Below are 12,818 nucleotides of genomic sequence, written 5' to 3'. Positions count from 1 at the left end.
AATGCAAACTAGTACAGCCACTATGGAGACCAGTGTGGAGATTCCTCAAAAAGCTGGAAATGGAACTGCCATATGACCCAGCAATCCCACTGCTGGGCATACACACCAAGGAAACCAGAATTGACCTTTATCCTGGAGCTGGTGGCAAGGCTTGGCGTCTTGCTCCTCTCCTTCCCCCGTTCACCTGGCCTTCCTAGGGGGACCTGCGCAGGAGTCTGAAAAATTCTTTTGCAGAGTTCTAGGATGGAGACTGAAGGGTGTCCAGAGATGCAAAGAGATGAAGACTTCTCTGGTGAAGTCCAGAATGATGAAATAAGGTCACCACCAAATGAGAGGATGGCTGAGGAGCCAGAAGGCATCCCGATTGCACCGCCCTAGGTCCAGGTTCCACCAGAGAGCCTTGATGAAGACTCTGAAGATGACCTGGAGACCGCACCCTGAAGGAGTCCTCTCAACCCTGCAGCCTCCAGGCAGAGGTTCTGGGAGTTCCACTATGAAGATGCAGCTGGGCCCAGGGATGTCCTGAGACATCTCCAGGAGCTTGCTGGACAGTGGCTGTGACCTGATATTCACACAAATGAGCAGCTTGTGGAAATGCTGGTGCAGGAGCAATTCCAGGCCGTCCTCCCTGAGGAGCTCAGAGCTTGGGCACTGAGGTGTCAGCCTGGGGTCAGAATCACTGGCTAAAATCTCACTGCTTCTTTTTCAACCTACATATGAGAAGTGACCAAAGGCTCTCTTTGTTGCAAATCCAACTACAGTCATGAGAAATCTGAACCTTGATTTTCTTTGAGCTTGCCTTTGCTAGCTGTAATAAGAATCAATGAAAAAAAAAATTTTTTTTTTGCCTGAAGCAGCTCTATTTCCTGGCATGTGAACTCCAAAATGAGTTTCCCTTCCCTCTTGTAAGGACAATCAGTCTGCTGCTTGTTTTTGCTCTGATGAATGCCTCCCTTTTTGCACTTTGTGACACACTTTAATATATAGTTTTTATGTATCCAAAGAGATGATTGCTTCAACATTAATATTCTTGATTCTCGCTGTGGTGGCTTGAATGGAAGCTTCTGTAACCCCCCAGTAACTCAATTGGGGTGTCCTTGAAATATTAAAGTTTGATTCTTAATTAAAAAAAAAAGGAAACCAGAACTGAAAGAGACACATGTATCCCAATGTTCATTGCAGCACTGTTTACAATAGCCAGGACATGGAAGCAACCTACATGTCCATCAGCAGAGGAATTGATAAGAAAGCTGTGGTACATATACACAATGGAGTATTACTCAGCTATTAAAAAGAATACATTTGAATCAGTTCTAATGAAGTGGATGAAACTGGAGCCTATTATACAGAGCGAAGTAAGTCAGAAAGAAAAACACCAATACTGTATACTAATGTACATATATGGAATTTAGAAAGATGGCAACGATGACCCTATATCAGTTCAGTCGCTCAGTCATGTCCAACTCCTTGAACCCCATGAACCACAGCACATCAGGCCTCCCTGTCCATCACCAACTCCCGGAGTTCACCCAAACCCATGTCCATCGAGTCAGTGATGCCATCCATCTCATCCTCTGTCATCCCCTTCTCCTCCTGCCCTCAGTCTCTCCCAACATCAGGGTCTTTTCCAATGAGTCAGTTCTTCTCATCAGGTGGCCAAAGTATTGGAGTTTCAGCTTCAACATCAGTCCTTCCAATGAACACCCAGGACTGATCTCCTTTAGAATGGACTGGTTGGATCTCCTTGCAGTCCAAGGGACTCTCAAGAGTCTTCTCCAACACCACAGTTCGAAAGCATCAATTCTTCAGTGCTCAGCTTTCTTCACAGTCCAACTCTCACATCCATACATGACCACTGGTAAAACCATAGCCTTGACTAGATGGACTTTTGTTGGCAAAGTAATGTCTCTGCTTTTTAATATGCTATCTAGGTTGGTCATAACTTTTCTCCCAAGGAGTAAGGGTCTTTTAATTCATGGCTGCAATCACCATCTGCACGATTTTGGAGCCCAGAAAAATGAAATCAGCCACTGTTTCCACTGTTTCACCATCTATTTCCCGTGAAGTGATGGGACCGGATGCCATGATCTTCGTTTTCTGAATGTTGAGCTTTAAGCCAACTTTTTCACTCTCTTCTTTCACTTTCATCAAGAGGCTCTTTAGTTCCTCTTCACTTTCTGCCATGAGGGTGGTGTCATCTGCATATCTGAGGTTATTGATATTTCTCCCGGCAATCTTGATTTCAGCTTGTGTTTCTTCCAGCCCAGAGTTTCTCATGATGTACTCTGCATAGAAGTTAAATAAGCAGGGTGACAATATACAGCCTTGACATACTCCTTTTCCTATTTGGAACCAGTCTGTTGTTCCATGTCCAGTTCTAACTGTTGCTTCCTGACCTGCATACAGTTTTCTCAAGAGGCAGGTTAGGTGGTCTGGTATTCCCATCTCTTGAAGAATTTTCCAGTTTTTTGTGATCCACACAGTCAAAGGCTTTGGCATAGTCAATAAAGCAGAAATAGATGTTTTTCTGGAACTCTCTTGCTTTTTCCATGATCCAGCGGATGTTGGCAATTTGATCTCTGGTTCCTGTGCCTTTTCTAAAACCAGCTTGAACATCAGGAAGTTCACAGTTCATGTATTGCTGAAGCATGGCTTGGAGAATTTTAAGCACTGCTTACTTTACTAGCATGTGAGATGAGCTCAGTTGTGCGGTAGTTTGAGCATTCTTTGGCACTACCCTATATGCGAGACAGCAAAAGAGACACAGATGTAAAGAACAGACTGTTGGCCTCTGTGGGAGAAGGTGAGGGTGGGATGATTTGACAGAATAGCATTGAAACATGCATACTAACATATGTGAAATAGATCGCCAGTCCAGGTTCGATGCATGAGGCAGGGTGCTCAGGGCTGGTGCCTGGGATGACCCAGAGGGATGGGATGGGGAGGGAGGTGGGAGGGGGGTTCAGGACAGGGAACACATGTACACCCATGGCTGATTCATGTGAATGTATGGCAGAAACCACCACAATATTGTAAAGTAATTAGCCTCCAATTAAAATAAAAAGAAAAAAAATAAGTGGCTAGGAATAGGAAAAAAGACAAATCACTGTTTTGCCTAATTAGGGCTTCTCTCATAGCCCAATTGGTAAAGAATCTGCCTGCATTGCAGGAGACCCCGGTTCAATTCCTGGGTCAGGAAGATCCACTGGAGAAGGGATAGGTTACCCACTCCAGTATTCTTGGGCTTCCCTTGTGGCTCAGCTGGTAAAGAATCTGCCTGCAATGGGGGAGACCTGGGTTTGATCCCTGGGTTGGGAATGTCCCCTAAAGAAGAGAAAGGCTACCCACTTCAGTATTCTGGCCTCAAGAATTCCATGGACTGTATAGTCCATTGGGCCTAATAAAGATATGAAGAAAGGATATAAAGGTAGTTCAAAATACTCTATTCTCCATGGACTAAGACAAGTTTTTAACAGTCATTACTTTCTCATGTATTTAATCATTTACTTCATATCACAAGATGCATATCACCATAGAGAAGCCATTTAAAAATTTATAACTGCTTCATGCTTTTTCCTCTTTTAAAAAATGGTCCAAGCTTAGAATATTTCTATTCAGCCAAACCCTCCTCTGTTCGAAAAATGTGTTTCAACAAACTTTCAAATTTTTATGTGCTCTAGGTGGTGAACTGTTCAAATCCAAAATGATTTCAAGTAGTGAAATGCTTTTATTGTTTTCTCTTCACCTCTTTTTATTAGTTTGCTGTTACTGACCAATATAATACTAAATATTGAAAAGCAGAGACATCACTTTGCCAACAAAGGTCCGTCTAGTCAAGGCTATGGTTTTTCTAGTGGTCATGTATGGATGTGAGAGTTGGACTGTGAAGAAAGCTGAGCACTGAAGAATTGATGCTTTCGAACTGTGGTGTTGGAGAAGACTCTTGAGAGTCCCTTGGACTGCAAGGAGATCCAACCAGTCCATTCTGAAGGAGATCAGCCCTGGGATTTCTTTGGAGGGAATGATGCTAAAGCTGAAACTTCAGTACTTTGGCCACCTCATGCGAAGAGTTGACTCATTGGAGAAGACAGTGATGCTGGGAGGGATTGGGGGCAGGAGGAGAAGGGGATGACCGAGGATGAGATGGCTGGATGGCATCACTGACTCGATGGACGTGAGTCTGAGTGAACTCCGGGAGTTGGTGATGGACAGCGAGGCCTGGCATGCTGTGATTCATGGGGTCGCAAAGAGTCGGACATGACTGAGCGACTGAACTGAACTTATGTGCTATATGGTAAAATCATTTTTTTTTTTTTCAAATAATACAGAAACTTTAAAGTAAAAGTCAAGGGAATTCCCTGGCAATCCAGTGACTTGGACTTGGTGCTTTAACTGCCATGCATGCTTGTGCACTAATTCACTTCAGTCGTGTCCAACTCTTTGCAGCCCTATGGACTGTAGCCCAGCAGGCTCCTCTGTTCATTTATGGGATTCTCCAGGCAAGAATGCTGGAGTGGGTTGCCATTTCCTTCTCCAGGGGATCTTCTCGACCCAGGGATTGAACATGCATCTGTTATGTCTTCTGCATTGGGAGGTGGGTTCTTTACCATTAGTGCCACCTGGGAAGCCCGTTAACTGCCATGCCTCTAGTCCAGTCCCTGCTTGGGAAACTAAGATCCTGCAAGTCACATTTTAAAAAAAGTCAAGTGATCACCTCATCTTTTCCTCTCACTTCTATTTGGCAAATAGTGTTAACATTTTGGTGAGTTTACTTCTAGATTATTCTTTCTAACTAGGCATTTCCTGCCATAAGGGATTAGAAACAAACAAACCCAAGTGACATTCATCTGGTGTGGAAAAGCACAGCGTCCCTATGCACCATAACACTTCCGTATCTCTGGCAGATAGCAGCTGCCTGATGTACCCCATGTGTTCCCAATGATCCAGAAACTAGAGGATTATTACCTGCAGCCTTCAGAACTTGGGCAAGCCTGTGTCTATGCTGCATTGTTGACTAGTTGAGTATCATACCTTCTCTTAGTTTGGCACTTTGCTTTCTTGCGCTCCTCAGTGTAAATCCCAGATCACCACCAGCATGTTGAATGCCTCAAAGTCCTGCTTCTCAGGTTCTGCCTTAATACAGAGTATTTGGCAGGTCTGAGCAGAGTGGTGACCATAGATCCTAAAAGGAGAAGCACTTTCTCACTGAGTGCTTCTGCCTCCATCACCACCCTGGGATGAGTGGAGAGATGGAAGGAAAAGGGAAGCTTGCAGACTGCACTTCCAGGGCCACCTCTATGTGGCCAGGAAACAGCTCCTGAGGCTTCCTCTTGGCTGTCTCCCCTCAGGGATGCTCTAAGATGCTTTTTTCCCCTGTTCCAACCCCCTACCACAGTACCCTTGGCATTTCAGCACTTCTGGTCTCTAAATAATGGACAACTTGCTTCTTGTCTGACAACAACGATGGCTATTGAATATATCAGGCTATTGAATAGTATCAGGCACTCTAATTCACTTTCCTGATAGTACCTCATTTAATCCTTACCACAGCTCTAGGCAACCACTTTATCCTCCATTTTAATTGAGGTACAGGGAGGTCAGATGAATTCTCTAATGTCACACACCTGGTATGATACCGACTGGGGATCTGATGCTCAGCAACCTAGCTTGCACCTCCCATCAGTGGATATTCCAAAGTTCCACAAGTACTAAAACTTGAGCAGTTTTACTAAAAATGACAGTGAATATATGGGCTTCCCAGGTGACTCAATGATAAAGAATCCCCTGCCAAGTAGGAGATGTGGGTTCTATCCCTGGGTTGGGAAGATCCCCAGGAGAAGGCAATGGCAACCCACTCCAGTACTCTCGCCTAGAAAATCCCATGGACGGAGGCGCCTGGTAGGCTGCAGTCCATGGAGTCTCTGAGAATCGGACACAACTGAATGTCTTCACTTTCACTTTTCACTTTCATGCATTGGAGAAGGCAATGGCAACCCACTCCAGTGTTCTTGCCTGGAGAATCCCAGGCACAGGGGAGCCTGGTGGGCTGAGGTCTGTGGGGTTGCAGAGTCAGACACGACTAAAGTGACTTATCAGCAGCAGCAGCAGCATGAATAAATAAGCCAGGAGAAAATTTCCATTGTTCATAATGTTTCATTTGAAGTGATTTTGTCCTTAGGGATACAACATTATCTAGAAGAAAGGAAGTCCTGGCCTTTGGAAACAATAACCCTTTTAGGTTATTCAAAATTACCAATGCATCTGATTAAAAGTATTACGTGTCACATTTCTTGGGAGCACCTTAGAACTAACACCCAAAAAAGATGTCCTTTTCATTATAGGGGAATGGAATGCAAAAGTAGGAAGTCAAGAAACACCTGGAATAACAGGAAAATTTGGCCTTGGAATGCGGAATGAAGCAGGGCAAAGACTCATAGAGTTTTGCCAAGAAAATGCACTGGTCATAGGAAACACCCTCTTCCAATAACACAAGACAAGACTCTGCACATAGACATCACCAGATGGTTAACAACGAAATCAGATTGATTATATTCTTTGTAGCCAAAGATGGAGAAGCTCTATACAGTCAACAAAAACAAGACCAGGAGCTGACTGTGGCTCAGGTCAGGAACTCCTTATTGCCAAATTCAGACTTAAATTGAAGAAAGTAGGGAAAACCGCTAGACCATTCAGGTATGACCTAAATCAAATCCCTTATGATTATACAGTGGAACTGAGAAATAGATTTAAGGGCCTAGATCTGATAGATAGAGTGCCTGATGAACTATGGAATGAGGTTCATGACATTGCACAGGAGACAGAGATCAAGACCATCCCCACGGAAAAGAAAAGCAAAAAAGCAAAACAGCCATGAAAAGAAGAGAGGTGAAAAGCAAAGGAGAAAAGGAAACATATAAGCATCTGAATGCAGAGTTCCAAAGAATAGCAAGAAAAGATAAGAAAGCCTTCTTCAGCGATCAATGCAAAGAAATAGAGGGAAACAACAGAATGGGAAAGACTAGAGATCTCTTCAAGAAAATTAGAGATACAAGGGAACATTTCATGCAAAGATGGGCTCGATAAAGGACAGAACTGGTATGGACCTAACAGAAGCAGAAGATATGAAGAAGAGGTGGCAAGAATACACGGAAGAATTGTACAAAAAAGATCTTCATGACCCAAATAATCATGATGATGTGATCACTCATCTAGAGCCAGACATCTTGGAATGTGAAGTCAAGTGGGCCTTAGAAAGCATCACTATGAACAAAGCTAGTGGAGGTGATGGAATTCCAGTAGAGCTATTTCAAATCCTGAAAGATGATGCTGTGAAAGTGCCGCACTCAATATGCCAGCAAATTTGGAAAACTCAGCAGTGGCCACAGGACTGGAAAAGGTCAGTTTTCATTCCAATCCCAAAGAAAGGCAATGCCAAAGAATGCTCAAACTACTGCACAATTGCACTCATCTCACATGCTAGTAAAGTAATGCTTAAAATTCTCCAAGCCAGGCTTCAGCAATACATGAACCGTGAACTCCCTGATGTTCAAGCTGGTTTTAGAAAAGGAAGAGGAACCAGCTGGATCATGGAAAAAGCAAGAGAGTTCCAGAAAAACATCTATTTCTGCTTTGACTATGCCAAAGCCTTTGACTGTGTGGATCACATTCAACTGTGGAAAATTCTGAGAGAGATGGGAATACCAGACCGCCTGACCTGCCTCTTGAGAAATCTGTATGCAGGTCAGGAAGCAACAGTTAGAACTGGACATGGAACAGACTGGTTCCAAATAGGAAAAGGGGTACGTCAAGGCTGTATATTGTCACCCTGCTTATTTAACTTCTATGCAGAGTACATCATGAGAAACGCTGGACTGGAAGAAACACAAGCTGGAATCAAGATTGCTGGGAGAAATATCAATAACCTCAGATATGCAGATGACACTACCCTTATGGCAGAAAGTGAAGAGGAACAAAAAAGCCTCTTGATGAAAGTGAAAGAGGAGAGTGAAAAAGTTGGCTTAAAGCTCAACATTCAGAAAACGAAGATCATGGCATCCAGTCCCATCACTTCATGGCAAATAGATGGAGAAACAGTAGAAGCAGTGTCAGACTTCATTTTTTTGGGCTCCAAAATCACTGCAGATGGTGACTGCAGCCATGAAATTAAAAGACGCTTACTCCTTGGAAGAAAAGTTATGACCAACCTAGATAGTATATTCAAAAGCAGAGAGATAACTTTGCCGACTAAGGTCCATCTAGTCAAGACTATGGTTTTTCCTGTGGTCATGTATGGATGTGAGAGTTGGACTGTGAAGAAAGCTGAGTGCCAAAGATTGATACCTTTGAACTGTGGTGTTGGAGAAGACTCTTGAGAGTCCCTTTGACAGCAAGGAGATCCAACCAGTCCATTCTGAAGGAGACCAACCCTGGGATTTCTTCGGAAGGAATGATGCTAAAGCTGAAACTCCAGTACTTTGACCACCTCATGCGAAGAGTTCACTCATTGGAAAAGACTCTGATGCTGGGAGGGATTGGGGGCAGGAGGAGAAGGGGACAACCGAGGATGAGATGGCTGGATGGCATCACGGACTCGATGGACGTGAGTCTGAGTGAACTCCGGGAGTTGGTGATGGACAGGGAGGCCTGGCGTTCTGCAATTCATGGGGTCGCAAAGAGTCGGACACGACTAAGCGACTGAACTGAACTGAACCACCACCTGACAGGTGTTTTCTGGCTGGTTATTTCACTCACTAGTAGTGAAGGGCTACACACTCCATGAATGATTTTTTAATGCAATAATGTAACATTATAATGTCTTTATATAAATATAGAGTACAAGTTACAGTGATATCATGTACACTGTAGTTGGTAATTACACTGAAATTATTATTTTAATTATAGTACATTTATTTTTCTAGTTTAGAAAATAAGTATGGGACTTCCCTGGTGGTCCAGTGTTTAAGAATTTGCCTGCTTAAAAAAATAAAAAATAAAATAAAATAATTAAGAAAAAAAAAGAATTTGCCTGCTAATGCGAGGGGTACTAGTTCAATCTCTAGTCCAGGAATATCCCACATGCCTTGGGGCAACAAAGCCTGTATGCCGCAACCACTGAAGTCCACGTGCCCTGGAGTCCATGTTCTGCAACAAGAGAAGCCACGTCAGTGAGAAGCCTGAGCACCACTGAAACTAGAGAGTGGCCTGCTCACCAAAGCAACAAAGACCCAGCAGAACCAAAACCAAAATAAATTTTAAAACAAAACAAAAAAATACAGTGATGGCAAAGATATTTTTGCCATAATGGAATTGTTGCTGTCTAAAACTATTTATTGAAAGGAATGAAGAAATTCCCTACATAATATTTTTTAACATAAATTTATTTATTTTAATTTGAGGTTAATTACTTTACAATATTGTATTGGTTTTGCCATACATCAACACGGATCCGCCACAGGTATACACGTGTTCCCCATCCTGAACCCCCCTCCCTCCTCCCTCCCCATACCATCCCTCTGGGTCATCTCAGTGCACCAGCCCCAAGCATCCAGTAACATGCATCGAACCCAGACTGGCAACTCATTTCATATATGATATTATACATATTTCAATGCCATTCTCCCAAATCATCCCACCCTCTCCCTCTCCCACAGAGTCCAAAAGACTGTTCTATACATCTGTGTCTCTTTTGCTGTCTCGCATATAGGGTTATCATTACTGTCTTTCTAAATTCCATATATATGCTTTAGTATACTGTATTGGTGTTTTTCTTTCTGGCTTACTTCACTCTGTATGATAGGCTCCAGTTTCATCGACCTCATTAGAACTGATACAAATGTATTCTTTTTAATGGCTAAGTAATACTCCATTGTGTATATGTACCACAGCTTTCTTATCCATTCATCTGCTGATGGACATCTAGGTTGCTTCCATGTCCTGGCTATTATAAACAGTGCTGAGATGAACATTGGTGTACATATGTCTCTTTCAATTCTGGTTTCCTTGGTGTGTATGCCTAGCAGTGGGATTGCTGGGTCATATGGCAGTTCTATTTGCAATTTTTTAAGGAATCTCCACACTGTTTTCCATAGTGGCTGTCCTAGTTTGCATTCCCACCAACAGTGTAAGAGCGTTCCCTTTTCTCCACACCCTCTCCAGAATTTATTGCTTGTAGACTTTTGGATCTCAGCCATTCTGACTGGCATGAAATGGTACCTCAATGTGGTTTTGATTTGTATTTCTCTGTTAATGAGAGATGTTGAGCATCTTTTCATGTGTTTGTTAGCCATCTGTATGTCTTCTTTGGAGAAATGTCTATTTAGTTCTTTGGCCCATTTTTTGATTGGGTCATTTATTTTTTTGAAATTGAGCTGCAGGAGTTGCTTGTATATTTTTGAAATTAGTTCTTTGTCAGTTACTTCATTTGCTATTATTTTCTCCCATTCTGAATATTGACATCTTGTATTTATAGTTCCAGTGACTCTTGGGTTATACCATTGAGTTTACATATCTTTGTCAAGTGATATATATTGGGTTGGCCAATATGTTCATTCAGGTTTTTCCATTAAAATCTTACAGAATAAAGATCTTAAAACCCAATACATAGTAGAAAACTGATAATTCAATGATGTTATTCTTGGTGATGGGAGGTTACTTTAACCCGTGAAACTTGAGATAACACCACATCTTTAATTTCTAGTTCTAGTTTTATTATCAACTAATTAAAGATGACTGATTACTTAGGGAACTCCGAGAGTTGGTGCCTGGTGTGCTGCGATTCATGGGGTTGCAAAGAGTTGGACACGACTCTGAGTGACTGAACTGAACTGAACTGAACTGATTACTTAAAACTAAGAATAATTTATAAAATAAATGATTCATTCACTTAGAAATATATCGGATATCATTTTCATTAAATAACACAGTACCAATTTAATTTGCTACAGTCAAATGAAGCATTTCTTTTGCCATCTAAATATTTTCTCAAGTCTGAAATGGAAAAAAAAAAAAAACCCCACCATATGAAACAATTGTCTCTTTCTTTCCCTTTACCACCAAAATTCTTGGCAGAATGTTTTAAACTCACAGGGTCAAATTCCTCATTGCCACATCACTCCCAAGCTCTGCAAATAGACCCCTCCCCAGCACTCTACCAAAATTGTTCTTTCCACTGTTTCCATGTCACTAAATCTACAGGCTATCATTCAGCCTTTGTTCCTTGACCTCCATAGCATCATTTAACACAGTTGATGACCCTGTCTTAAAACCTGACTCTTGTCTACATTACAAATATCCAACGTCATGAGGAATTCACTGAGACAGATGTGTCTGTTTTCTTCTGTATTACTTTGTGACCCTAAGTGGTGTGTCTACAGGGAGATCAGTCTTTACATCAGAGACACATTCCTGAGGGGGAACTTCTTTACTTCGAAGCCAAATCAAAAATTATGAAAGATTTTCCAGGAAGGAAGACAGTGGTAATGGGAGAGAGATCCATCTAGCCCCAAAGCTGCCTTCCTGGAGCACACACCATTCTGTTCTGCCATTTCCTCTCCACCCAGAGGGAGCTGAATAACTTGAAGAGCAGAGCACCAGAGGAACAATTTCTTTAATGATGAGTGGTGAGAATTCTTCCCCCTGGGGCTGGAGAAACTGTAAATACCTCCCTAGCAGCCTCACCCTAGTTCAGTGATGCCTGACCAGGAGGAGACCACACGGGTAACTCCCACAGTCATGGCTTTGTGACAGGTTCCATCTCCCTGGGAGAATCTGTCTTCAGCATCCAAGAGACAGAGACAAAAAGGCTGCACAAGCATTTTGTTGAGCAATCCCAGCCAAGGGGATCATGCTGTATGAGTGAATGCTGTGTATAAAAAGGAGAATCAAAGTGGTTCCCAGAAGGAGGTAACAAAATAGATAACCCAAGATGGTTTCCTGTTAAATTTTTAGAATTTATTTTCCTGACTGTTTATGTCTTTTTCGATTCCATTACAATTGTTTTCCATCTGCCTCAGCCCCTCTAGAAACTAGTGACTTTCTCAGAATCAAGAATTGCCACTCTCTCAGACGTAATAAGTGTTTTCAATCCACCCGCTAATACCTTTCTTATTCTTCTCTTCTACAGTAGCTCTCAGGCTTCCCTGATAGCTCAGTTGGTAAAGAATCTGCCTGCAATGCAGAAGACCCTGGTTTGATCCTTGGGTCGGGAAGATCCGCTGGAGAAGGGATAGGCTACCTATTCCAGTATTCTTGGGCTTCCCTTGTGGCTTAAAGTGAAGTGAAGTCGCTCAGTCCCGTCCGACTCTGCAACCCCATGGACTGTAGCCCACCCGGCTCCTCCATCCATGGAATTTTCCAGGCAAGAGTACTGGAGTGGGTTGCCAATTCCTTCTCCAGGGAATCTTCCTGACCCAGGGATTGAACCCGGGTCTCCTGCATTGCAGGCAGATGCTTTACCCTCTGAGCCACCAGGGAAGCCCTTGTGGCTTAGCTGGTAAAGAATCCACCTAAATGCAGGAGACCTGGGTTTGATCCCTGGGTTTGATCCTGGGGTTACAAAGATCCCCTGGAGAAGGAAAAGGCTACCCATTCCAGAATTCTGGCCTGGAGAATTCCATGACCGTATAGACCATGGAGTTGTGACTTTCGCTCACAGTAGCTCTGAAAGTGGGGCTCCTGGAGGAGCAGAATATCCCCAGGAATATGACAGAAATGCAGATTCTCAGACCCTGCTCAATCATAACGTCAGGAACTCATGGGAAGGGACCCAACAGTCTATTTTAACAAGCCCTCCAGGTGATTCTGATGCAGGCTCTCATTGA

General features: G+C 42.9%; 1 pseudogene; it reads left to right on the top strand.

Annotated features, from left to right (window-relative positions):
• The first annotated feature begins 243 nt into the window (after positions 1–243).
• Positions 244–759, top strand: LOC121819597 (SCAN domain-containing protein 1-like; annotated as a pseudogene).
• Positions 760–12,818: the final 12,059 nt, after the last annotated feature.

This window comes from Ovis aries, chromosome 5 (genome assembly GCF_016772045.2).
Source record: "Ovis aries strain OAR_USU_Benz2616 breed Rambouillet chromosome 5, ARS-UI_Ramb_v3.0, whole genome shotgun sequence".
Taxonomy (NCBI): domain Eukaryota; kingdom Metazoa; phylum Chordata; class Mammalia; order Artiodactyla; family Bovidae; genus Ovis; species Ovis aries.
This window is presented reverse-complemented; position numbering and strand designations above follow the sequence as displayed.